The following is a 13,965-nucleotide window of genomic DNA, read 5'->3' on the forward strand; positions in this document are numbered from 1 at the left end:
ATGTTTTGTTCTATTTGTGTTTATCTTGTATGCAAACTAATAGACCCCTATTTAAAGACATTTGAACCATCTCAAAAATTTATCCAGGAACATTGATCTGGGAACTTGCTCAGGCAGTAACCTCCCTGAGATCTCCTTCTCCTTACTTCATCAAGGTAAACATGAAGTGATCCTGGGAAAATTGGTCCCATACCTAAATAGATTTGTCCTGGCATGAAAGAGATTATAACACCTGGAAAAGAGGAACACTCATCTAAAATGTGGGGTTAATATAAGGAGGTAAAATTTGGAGAGGTCTGGAAAAGAGGAAATGTGACCAGGGAGGAAATATGGTGGTGGAAATGGAGGAGGACTGGTAGTGATATGGTTGTGCTGGGATAAGTTGAAGACAGCTGGTTTGAAAGACATGAGAGGCCTGATAGACATTTGGCAATTAAAGATATATAGAGAACAGAAAGGTTTGGTATTTTATTCACTGCATTGTGCTGATATTTGGAAGGGTGGAAGGCACAGGGGGGAAACATATGTAAAAGAGAGGTAAGAATAAAAACGAGTATGAAATACTGGGGGGAAATGGTATGAGACAGAGATGGCTATACTTATATATAATTAGTAGTAAAGCGGTATTATTCACATACAATGTGCAGGGAAAGCTAGTAAGTTTTAAAATATTCTAGCAGCGCTAAATTAAATCATTGCATTAAAATTTGGTCAGTACTTAAGTACTATTGTGATCATGTGCTCTAATATACAACTTTTATGTTCATTTTTAAAGCACATATTAACATCACATAGATTTGTTCATCATCAGTGATCTCAATTTTAATTACAAAATGAAAACAATGTTTTCACACAGTTTATTTTCTTTATATTAAATTCATTTTATTATAAATCTACATTTGTAATGAACTATATGATCCGTAATGTCTTTTCGTGCATTTTTAAGAATATCCTTCTTTCTTAATATATTGTATGGATTGTATGGAATTTATACTAGAACTGCTGGAATTGGAACTCACGATTAACTATTTTCGATTTGAATCTACATGGTGCAAACAAGTGGCAGGGACATATATGGGAGCAGCTATGGCCCCCATGTATAATTATGGGTACATTTATGTATTTGAACAACAACACCTATTACTGCCCTTTAAGGAGAACATGCTGTTTTACCGTTGATACATTGACGACATTTTGATGGTGTGGAAAGGTACAGATGAATCGTAACGGCTTTGAGCCCTGGAGCGCCCCGTACACTCACCTTACCGGTGCTCCGCTTCGGGAGGACTGCCTGACAGCCCAGGCAACCCTCCCCCAGCAAAAGAAGCCCCCGGGGGCCATGTGATCGCTCTCAAAGAGTGATCACATGGCCCCCTATAGCTGGCTGTGGAACTGCCAACAGGGGGCGACTGTCTGAAATGTCAGACAGTCCCCCTGCTGGTGGGAGCTGTAAAAAATATATTAAACATGTTTTCAAATAAAATAAATATATTTTTATATATATATATATATATATATATATTATGTATATATATTATATATATATAATATATATACATATTATATATATGTAACGCCATACAAAGTGTATTTTAATACTAATATAAGTACATATATTAGTATTAAAATACACTTAGAATGACGTTACATATATATAATATATATATATATATATATATATGTATTAAGGCCGTTTGGCCTGTATTTGTGGGAGGGGCTTAAATTAATTCACTCCCTTACATAAGGGACACCCCTTACCTGACTCATATCGCTTGAGGTCAGCATCAGAATGATTTCCACTTCCGGGTCATCCAGACGCCATTTTACCTGATTACTCCATGAGGTTTTCTAAGCTGAGTTGTGTCAGGAATCCAGCCACAGGCTTTTCCGGCCTACCACCGTCTTTCTTCAATCCATCGCCGTGGATGGTGTCCAAGTGACTCACAAACCGTAAGTCGACCTACCCATTACGCCAGGCATCAGTCCCACGGCACCATGCACGGGTCAGGTCCTCACTTTACGGCTGCATTTTGTCTAAGTCTGTTCTAAAACCATTGCATGCTCATGCATATCATTCGTTTAAACCCCCTACCGGTCTTTGGGTGTACTACAGGCTTCTTAGACATTATCGCATTTCATGTACAAACCAATAAACCACTGCATTTTCGCCTACACACTGACCCCTACCGGTCATTTGGTGTACTACAGGCCTTCTCAGACATTATTGTATTTCATGTACAAACCAACGAACCACCGCATTTTTCACCTACACACTGACCCCTATCGGTCATTCGGTGTACTACAGGCTTCTTAGACATTTTTTGCATTTTCATGTACAAACCAATAAACCACTGCATTTTCACCTACACACTGACCCCTACCGGTTTTTGGTGTACCACAGGCTTCTTAGACATTATCGCATTTCATGTACAAATCAACGAACCACTGCATTTTCACCTACACACTGACCACTACTGGTCTTTTGGTGTAGTACAGGCTTCTTAGACATTATCACATTTCATGTACAAACCAACGAAGCACTGCATTTGCGCCTACACACTGACCCCTACCGGTCATTCGGTGTACTACAGGCTTCTCAGACATTATTGCATTTCATGTACAAACCAACAAACCACTGCATTTTTCACTTACACACTGACCCCTATCAGTCATTCGGTGTACTACAGGCTTCTTAGACGTTTTTTGCATTTTCATGTACAAACCAATAAACCACTGCATTTTCACCTACACACTGACCCCTACCGGTTTTTGGTGTACCACAGGCTTCTTAGACATTATCGCATTTCATGTACAAAACAATAAACCACTGAATTTTCACCTACACACTGACCCCTACTGGTCATTCAGTGTACTACAGGCGTCTCAGACATTATTGCATTTCATGTACAAACCAACGAACCACTGCATTTGCGCCTACACACTGACCCCTACCGGTCATTCGGTGTACTACAGGCTTCTCAGACATTATTGCATTTCATGTACAAACCAACGAACCACTGCATTTTTGCCTACATGCTGACCCCTACCGGTCAATCGGTATACTACAGGCTTCTCAGACTTTATTTCACTTTATAAGCAAACAAACTAACTACAGAATTTTCGCTTTTATACTGACTCCTATATGTCAAACGGTAGGATTAACCCCTTAAGGACACATGACATGTGTGACATGTCATGATTCCCTTTTATTCCAGAAGTTTGGTCCTTAACCCCTTAAGGACCAAACTTCTGGAATAAAAGGGAATCATGACATGTCACACATGTTATGTGTCCTTAAGGGGTTAAGGGGTTAAAGGGTATTTTTACCATACAATCAGCATTTCTGACCCCTACTGGTCAACAGCAAAACTGTCTTCACATGTCCTATACAATTTACCAGTTAATATAAATTACACATAAGATTGTTTTAAACATAACCATAAACCATAAATTAAACTCCAGCACGGGCTCAACTTCAGGTTTAATTCACAATAATTTACATTTCACATCAAGACCATCAGTGGTTCTATCAACACTGCCACCTACAGGTCTGTCAAGTACATTGACAATTTTCATGGGGTTTTACAAACACCAAAACACTGACACCTATAGGTCAATAGACAAACAACATTTCCCATACCAATCAGTATCCAACTACACTGCCACCTATAGGGCACTCGGCAGATCTCCAGTGCACTTGCATTTTGCAACACCATGTTCACTGACCCCTACCATTCAATAAGACATACAACAATTCACATAGCAAGTACTATATCAAACATCTGGTATAAATCCATATATTATTACACAGTAGCAGACGCATCTGTATATACGTAACTGGTAATATAATTCACATCCATTTTTCACAGCATGCTGCTCACACAACAGACTTTCCCCTAGCAAGGGGACATAGAACATACAAGGTGGGGACAGACCACTTTTTCACTTGTACATACGGCACTTAATGGGTTAAGATTGATACATATTTAACCAGTATGGCTACGATGTTTAATATTTACACATCACGGCACTTTACTTTTCACATATACTGTACGTATTAAGATAAGCTTGGTCTATGCCATATTTCCTATAGCCTAATCGTTTCGCCTTACGGCTTAGCTAGCAAGCCAGTACAAAACCCCTGGGTACAAATAATAATTGCAATCTTTATTGTTATTTAAGTATTTCTCAAAAATATGCTGAAGAATCACCTCTTCCTGGCACCCCGGCTAGAATTGATACACCTTCAAGCAGAGGAGATGTTGCTAGTCCAGCAGCAATCAGATCCTGGATGATCCCACACATTACCACCAACCTAAGGAGGTGACAAATCCCCTACCCTGCCACAGCAAGGAAAGCAGAGTTATTCAAACTCCTCCATACATCAACGGACAACACGGAGGCAGGGGAAGGCCCAGCTACACCAACTCAGGTGACACCCAGGCCATGCTAGCCTCACTCATAAACTCATGAGCCTAAAAAATGTTATGACAGACTGGCAATCTTGAGTCAGTCACCACAGCCCTCACAAGGCTGGGCCTCACGCTACTGTACAACCAGCACCAACCGAAACTCGGTTACCTGGTACAATCAATTCTTATGACACACAAGACGTTAACCCTGCACGTATGATCCCAGCACATTGGGGAAGCAAGGCATATATATGTATGATGATGTATCTGTGATAGTCAGATCCAGGGATTCCAGGTAAATTGGGAACTGACCATCCCTTGGTTGGGTTGGCATTTGGAATATGTAGAGATGTTTATTTGTGCAGGTACCCATACAGAAGGGATTTTGTCCCAAAGAAATGGACGAGCACTCTCAGGCTCCAGGTACCAGCACCTCTGAACTACCAGAGACAATTGATATGAGTAGTTGCATTGCATATAGACTGTTGCACATATGTTCAAATGGTTCAGGGCACATGACAAACCATGTGTCCCAATACAACTTACAAATAACATACTCACCATCTGTACACACCAATGCATTTTCAACACTCCTGACTCATCACTCTTCCAGACTTGCAGTAGATTTACTAGCTTCAAAGGGCTCCCATACAGGTATCATAAATACACCTTCAAGGAACATAGCATGCCCTCACTTACAGTCAGCACAACAGAACCATTGGCAACACACTCATAGCCAAGATTTGCAGAGGGGTCTTCCAATCTCCACCATTTACAGCATGGCAGCAAACACAAACACATTGGTATTGTCACAAGGAAATCTTCCCTTAAACAAAGACTAACCATAGACATATTGGCACCACACACCTCCGCTACCCCAAGTCTCAACTCCCTCATACCCTCCGAGGAGTTTCCTTACTATACAACACCATTGATCTACCTTTACAGCTATCACTCAAGCATGGGTTGAAGCTTGGTTAAGTATCATCAACGCAGTACACACTGGCACTTACATGGCATAAAATGGGCAATCCTTTCCCCGCTCAACTTTCGGGCTACAGATTAGCCTAATATCGATATTCACAGATACTCTGTGCTGGTTATGATAACATATCCAGAGGCCTTACAGTCATACACTATCTAGAAAACTTCTTGTTGATCAAAGATAACATATTTTTCACTAGAAGCCTCACAGCAGCTTAGTCTGGTTGACCACTTGGGCATCCCAGTACCCTATAAGAAACAGAAGGCCCAGACACTATCATCACATTATGGGCATACGACTTAAGTCCGCATCCATACACTAAAGATACCACAAGACAAATAGGGAACATTCTCAACTACATCAATCACTACCTCCTGCTTAGTACTTACAACTGCAAGGAACTACAATCCCTACCAGGTTCCTTAATTTTGCCATGCCAATCATACCACAAGACCACACTTTCACATCCAGAGTACTTTCCCCTTTTTTCCACACTTTCAACATGACGATCAGAGGATATCCCTAGACACCCCAGCAAGAGCAGACCTGCACATGGGGGGGAATTTCTTAACCACTTGGCATGGTAAAAGCATGTTCCTTCCAGGATTGTCTGACACTTTTCCAACCAGATGGTCAGACGCGGCGTCTACCACGGGTTTGGCAGCGATCTACTAGGAACTATTGCTTTGGAGATGTTGGCCATGGCATCCAGGCTTGGAAATTTTTCCACCACCTAAGCCCCTTTGGGGGATCTACCCCATTGTAGCAGCTGCTGTGGCATGGGGTAAATCATGGTCAGGGTCATCAATCCTTTGTTACTCAGACAACTAAGCACATGCCATATCATCAACAAACGCCACTACTCATCCATAAGGTCATGATAATTCTGGGGAACTCACTTGGTTGGCAACTTATCACATTTCTTTTACTTTCATGTACCAGGCGGGGGTATACATCCCTGCCGACAATTGTCTCATTTATATTCCAGGCATGTTCATCATATGCTTCCTACAGCCGCCCTTACAGTCACGGCCACTCTTTCGTTCCAGAGACAAAATCATGGATTAGACATACTCATGCAGCATAGCATGCACTATCCCACCTAGCACTTTCGTCCCATACTTGTAGAACGCATAACACAGCTTTTCACCTGGCTTAAAGAATCTCATTGGAACACGACATAGCTCAACCTGTGTCATAACATTTCTCCTAGGTGTTGCTTCTTTTTGCCTCCTTAAACTTAAACTTAAACTATCTCACACACCATTAATTATATATTTTGCAGGCATTCAACAACACAGGATAACCTAATAACCTATGGCCAAAACTACCATAACTTCATGCTATCATACCAGACAAGAATATACTCAGAGGTTTTCAGGAATCCATTCCCCCACGTTCCTCTCAGAGATTACCAATCGCCATCCAACTTTTCATCCTTATCAGACCTATTAGATCTACAACCATTCAATTATACTACCAAGTCGGCCATTACCAGCCACATACATTGCCTTTTATGCCTTTCTCAAGCCAGAGAATCCACGTACGTAAACACATATATCATTACCTATTGGCTCTACCACATTCCGAAACAAGTCAACATGCACCAATAGTAGAGATAACATACTATCCTACCCACAACAAATGGTGTCCACTTTCGGTCCTAGATTCCTACCTTCAAAATCCTTCCAGGAATTAAATACTGTAATGCATTTAAGGAAATGTCTGGTTAATTTGTATATATTTGTTGACTGTATTAAATCTTTGATTATTCATTTTTGCCCTCTTTATTTACAGGCCTACCGTATCGTTGGTCTCGGCACACCACAACCGACTTGCTCCCTTTATACTATCCTACGCTTATGCTGGGTCCTTACTCCATATACGGCTATTTGCCCCTTACACAAGTATTAAGGCCGTTTGGCCTGTATTTGTGGGAGGGGCTTAAATTAATTCACTCCCTTATATAAGGGACACCTCTTACTTGACTCATATCGCTTGAGGTCAGCATCAGAATGACCCTCCCACCCACTCCTCATTTCAACACTTTATCTTTTCTTTCCATTTACTTTACTTTCTTACTCCTTGGTGGGCCCTCTTTATTTACAGGCCTACCGTATCGTTGGTCTCGGCACACCACAACCGACTTGCTCCCTTTATACTATCCTATGCTTATGCTGGATCCTTACTCCATATACGGCTATTTGCCCCTTACACAAATATATATATATATATCTATATATATATAATAGATATATACACATAGATTACACATATATATATATAAAATACAAATAACCGCAAATATATATATATATATATATATATATATATATATATAAATACATATAATTACATAAAAGATGACATTAGTATACACGCAGAATTTAAATACCTAGAAATGCATATATATTAAAATTCTACTTGTATATATAAGTAATCTTTTAACATAATTATGTGATTTGATTAATTAAAATTCAATTGATATGCCTGACAACACAGGGAGAAAGTGCAGAGAATTTAATTCGCAAGCACTATATTTGACCCTGTAACTCTCCAAGACACCATAAAACCTGTACATAGGGGGTACTTTTTTACTCAGGAGACTTTGCTGAACTCAAATATTAGTGTTTCAAACTGGTAAATTGTATTACAACGATTATATTTTAAGTAAAAGTGACGTTGTTTGTATTTTTTACAAATGAACAGCACTTTTATACTATATTATTGTTGTAATATGTTTTACTGTTTTAAAACACTATTATTTGTGTTTAGTGAAGTCTCCCGAGAATAACAGTACCCCCCATGGACAGGTTTTATGGTGTTTTGGAAAGTTAGAGAGTCACATATAAGGCTTGCATTTCATTTTTTTGACATTGAAATTTGCCAGAATGGTTATATTGCCTTTGAGAGTGTATGGTAGCCAAGGAATGAGAATTACCCTCATGATGGCATACCATTTGCAAAAGTAGACAACCCAAGTTATTGCAAGTGGAGTATGTCCAGTCTTTCTTAGTAGCCACTTAGTCACAAACACTGGCCAAATATTAGTTTTTTGCTTTTTTTTGCTTTTTTATGAATGCTAACTTTGGCCAGTGTTTGTGACTAAGTGGCCCACTTACATACCCCACTTTCAATACCTTGGCTTGTCTACTTTTTCAAATGGTATGCCATTATGGGGGTAATTCTCATTCCTGGGCTACCACACCGTCTCAAAGGTAACATTACTAATCTGGCAAATTTCAATTTGAAATGGAACGTTCTATATATGACCCTGTAAATTTCCAAAACACCATAAAACCTGTTAATGGGGGGTACTGTTGTACTTGTGAGACATCACTGATTACAAATATGTGCATTTTTGCAGTAAAACCTAACAGTATGGTGACATTCACAGCTAAAATGACAGACGGAAATACAAATGTAAAAAAAAAAAAAACATTTTCTCACATTTTTTAAAATGTTATTCATAATAAATTACGTTCCATATATGAATAGTTAATGATAAATTAAAGCCCTGTTTCTCCTGAACAAAATTATATATAATAAGTGCGGGTGCACTTAATGTGACAGCGGTGAATTACGGTTGAACAGACATATAGCGCAAATTCCAGTTTTTGTTTACGTTTTGTTTTGATCAGAACGTGCACTATTGACTCTGTCCTGAAGCGGTTAATGTAAGTCCCTTACAAGTTGATTTCCTGGATGTGAGAATTTACAAAGAAGCACAACGGATGGCTTACACTTTATACTCCAAGCCCACAGACAGGAACACCCTCTAAGAGGCTGATAGTTTTCATCCTCGACACCTCAAAGCCTCACTCCCATATTCTAAATTTCTTAGTGTTCTCAGGAACAATTCAAACCCGTGCAATGCAACAACACAAATCAAGGAGATGTGGAACAAATTTCGGGAGAGGGGCTGCAGTAATGAGATGCTGCAACGAGCTCTGGACAAATGCTATGAAACCCCTCATAACAATATTAAAAATACCAACAGATTGGTATTTTCTACTGTGTACACTAACTGTTCTCAAAGTCTTCAACAATCTATCACCAAAAACTGTCGGGTCTTGAGAAATTATGACACTCTCCCGGAGCAGTTTTGGGAACCCCCAATTATGTCTTACCAAAGGGGTAAAATTTTTAAAGATCTCTTAGTCAAAACAGATTCCATACATTGCTATGGTGCTACTAAAGCATTTCAGAATGTAGGTTGCCATAGATGCCTGGGTTGCGTCACTTGCAGTCACATGACTCCAAGCAAAACATTCTCTCATCCACATACAGGCAAGAAGTACACCATAAGACACAGGCGCACATGTACTACAGATTACGTGGTCTACAAACTACAATGCCCCTCTGGTTTGGCTTATGTGGACGGACCTACCACTCAGAGACGGACCTACCACTCAGAGAACAAATCAGGAACCATTGTTCAAGTATACAGACAGCCTACAGGGACCAACATTCTGAATTACCGGTGGCAAAGCACTTCCCGCAAAACATCCCATACCATCTATGAAATTCATCGAGGTGTAGTTCATGTATTCTTTTTTATTTTCCTAAATCATCTAGACTATGTACCGGGGCTGACTCTATACTTATCATTATCTATCTATCCATCCTATGTACAGCAATACCTTATGTATGTACTTCCCTTACTTATTTTGGCTAATAGTATCCCATTTCATGCAGCAACTATGTTATACATTTTTATATTTCTGTGTCTTTTCATTGTATCAAGATGAATATAGACAGTTTATTTGTGAGTTGTGTTCCAGTGGTTTTCGTAGTAACCAGCTGGAATGCAGGGCTCAGTGCTGGCTTCACACAAACTTTCTTAAATGCAGGTGAGTACTGTGCTGCCTTTGAGGGATGGGAGTCCCTATCCATTCCCCTCAAAGATTTCTGCCCGATCAGTGTCCTTCATTACTATACAAACCCAAAATTTGCTGATAGCGGCTGGGTTCAAACAGTCTCACTGAGCTTGTGAGTTGCGTTCCAGTGGTTTTCGTAGTAACCAGCTGGAATGCAGGGCTCAGTGCTGGCATCACACAAACTCAATTTAAGCTATACCGGGTCAAGTTAACCCACATGATGTGTATTTGTCTATCACTGTTTAGTTATTAAAACACTACATGCACTATTGTCTTGTTATCCTGAGGAAAGTGCATGCTGGAACTGAAATGTTGATCTTTTTACTGGCAACAGCCTGAATAAAAGCTAAGTTTTATTTTTTCTACTTTTCAAAAAGTCCTTGCAGTGCTATCATTTCTTACATATGTGTGTGTGTGTGTGTGTGTGTGTGTGTATATATATATGAAAAATCGTGCACTCCATCAGATACAATTCCTTGCCTCCAGAAAAAATGCAGCAAGTCATACAAGGATAGCGCTCTCAGGACTTTCAAATAAAACTTAACTTTTATTACTTTGTATAAAACAGTATCAACCTTTCAGCTTGATCCCCTCACAAATGTATACAACTACAAACCCAACATATATAACGAAAATAATACAGTTACTTACCCCCACTGCATTGATATCTACACAAGTAAAAACAGTGATACCATAACATATTTACATCTTAAAAACACGACTTTCTCAGATGCTATGGGTAAGGATGTATGATGAATAGCTTGAGCACTCAATTCACCTTACCAAAATAATCTATCACCTTGGGTACAGGTAGTCATAGTTAAGATTAGGGCAGTTTAATATTGGTAATATTTGTCTTTACTGCTCCAATGAGGATATTGAATCGGTTCTACTTGTAGTGATATGTTTTTAAGATGTAAATGTTATTTTATCACATATGTAGATGTATGTATGGTTTTTACTTATGTAGATATGTTTCCATGGCAACAACCCCAGGCCGCGTCATAGAGCGTGACGACACATGATTGCGGGCCTTTGTCAGCGTAATCCGCGGCAGTCCCGGACCAGGCATCCTCGGAGTCTGCTGCCCCACAGATGGGGGTAAGTAAGTGTATTGTTTAAGTTGTATATGTTGGCTTTGTAGTTGTATACATCCTGTATGCCCTGATGAAGGCTTGATGGGATCAAGATGAAACGTTGATACTGTTTTATACAAGGTAATAAAAGCTAAGTCTTATTTCAAGAGTGCTATCCTTATATGACATATGACTTGCTATCTCTCTCTCTCTCTCTCTATCTATATATATATATATATATATATATATGTGTGTGTGTGTGTGTGTGCGTATGTGTGTAGAGAGAGGGAGAGACTTTTTTCTCTGGCAATTTACATATAGATAGAATTTATTATTTGAATGATAATATATGTTATGTAACACAACAAAATAGATGCTGTCTAACTATATTTAAATCTGTGCACATGAAGCAACAAATAAATAATCAAGTATAATAAAGTATTTTGTGAAAAATAAAAATACAGACAGATATTACATTGAAGAGATTCTTGCCTGCAGTGGATTTCAAAGGAAGTGTTTGTAATCAATAATTCAATCTATTTTGTAAATAAGTGGATGTTAAATACAAATGGCAATATTTGCCAATGACAAGCTGTACAAAATATATAGCAAAGGCAGATATGTTGATTTAAAACAGCTATTTTGTGTATGAACTGGGTTTTCTTTGATACCTAAAATAATTCTACAAGCTAAGAAAAAAATGTATTACTTCCAAGACTAATAATAATTTACTTATAATAACGGACCACACGGACTCTGAAATTATATTTTGTTTTACTAAAATGGTCTCTACTATATAGAACAAAAAGCAAAAGCTCTTAAATCAAGATTCAGAAAATACAGAAATAATTTTATAAAAGCAATATTGAATCCCATTTAAAGATTTTAGAGATTTCCATAATCGAAGTACCATGAAATTATTTATAAAGGTCCATAAATGCACAACAAAATAGATACTATTATGTTGTCACTTGTCTAGAGATGCAGACAGAATACATTTCAATGGAAGCTTCAATAAAGAGCTTGATTAATTAAAAGTCAATAGCTATAAGGATTAAAAGTTTAAGGATATTATCAAAACCAAACACATAATAGAAGCAGCAGAAGAAGAGAAAATAAATGTAATGGAAATAAGATTTAAACAGGAAAAATTAAGAAAAACATGTAAGGAAGGGAAAAACATTTGTGTAGAATTTTACAGTAAGAATTTTTTGGCTATTATACCCAGAAATGCTCACTTTTGCATACATTTTCAAATAATATGCTCTATTTTTTTTTGTCATTTAAAGGAACACTCCCATGCCCATAACTGAAGCTTATTTAAAGTAGAACTCTTATGTTAAGAGTACAAATATGTATTTCTAATCAGTGATCTAGGGGCTATTTAGATTAAGCACCCACACCCAGAAATATTAAATAAAGTGTTATGCTCACCTGTACTCCTCCATTGTGCTGATCTTGTCAGTGCCACCACTCCTCAGCTGGCTGAGATCATAGAGAAGCATTGGGGGGCTGGTTCGCATACACGGAAGTCACAACAATGTGCCAAACAGCATCTCTTCATGCTAAGCCTAGAGGAGCTCAACATTAGTCTTGCAAAGATTGAAGGACTGCATCAGGAAGCCTCTCTTGTGGTTGTCTAAATGACAGACACTACAGGTGGCATTAGGCAGCCAAGCAAACACTATTGGTTCTCAGAAAAGGTGGCAGTGTTTACATTGCAGAGACTGCAGGAACAGTCTCTTTCCCTCACAACCACTACATTAAGTTGCACCGCCGAGACAAATGGAAGCTGAGAGGCACAAGTATCTGGGTGCCTTGGCAATAGTGGCAATAGCCAAAACTAAGTATCCAGCACCAAGCCTTCCTGTTTCCCGGCTTCTGTTCCTATCTGTAGTTTTAGCTCATTATCTCTGAATATAATTTTACATTCTCATGTTTGATTACTATTTTATTGTAATGCAATTTTGTTGGCTGATTAGTCTTTTGCATATACCCTTACAAGTTGTTTATTTTTATAAAGGTTTGTTGTTATTTTTGTGTCTAGTATGTAGTTCACTTCTATTGACCAACATTTTTTCCCCAAGGATCTCAAAGCAAAATGTTAAGCAAATGTATAGAATTTTTATTTTAAAATATTATTTATTCCTTTACCTAAAATTGATATAAATTATTAGATATTACATTATATCCATGCCTTTATCATGCCTGATCAACTCAGAAAAATTAAATAGAGCACAAGGATTTATATACAGTTGTGCTCAAAAGTTTGCATACCCTGGAAATTGTGAAATTTTGGCATTAATTTAGAAAATATGACTGATCAAGCAAAAGAAAATATTTTACTGAAGGATAGTGATCATATTATTATTTATTTATTTTATTTATAAAATATTTTACCAGGAAAGATACATTGAGATTTCACTCGTTTTCAAGTATGCCCTGGGTCCACAAATCATTGCATTATTACAGTTAGTGTACAATAAAATACAAAAACAATATTAATATACAATATATACAAAATTTAACATAGAACAGGTAGGAAATATATAATCAACCATGACAGGTGCATTCTGTTTTGAGGTATGTAGAGAGGGATCTCTTAAAGGACT

Source organism: Pelobates fuscus, chromosome 4 (genome assembly GCF_036172605.1).
Source record: "Pelobates fuscus isolate aPelFus1 chromosome 4, aPelFus1.pri, whole genome shotgun sequence".
Lineage (NCBI taxonomy): Eukaryota > Metazoa > Chordata > Amphibia > Anura > Pelobatidae > Pelobates > Pelobates fuscus.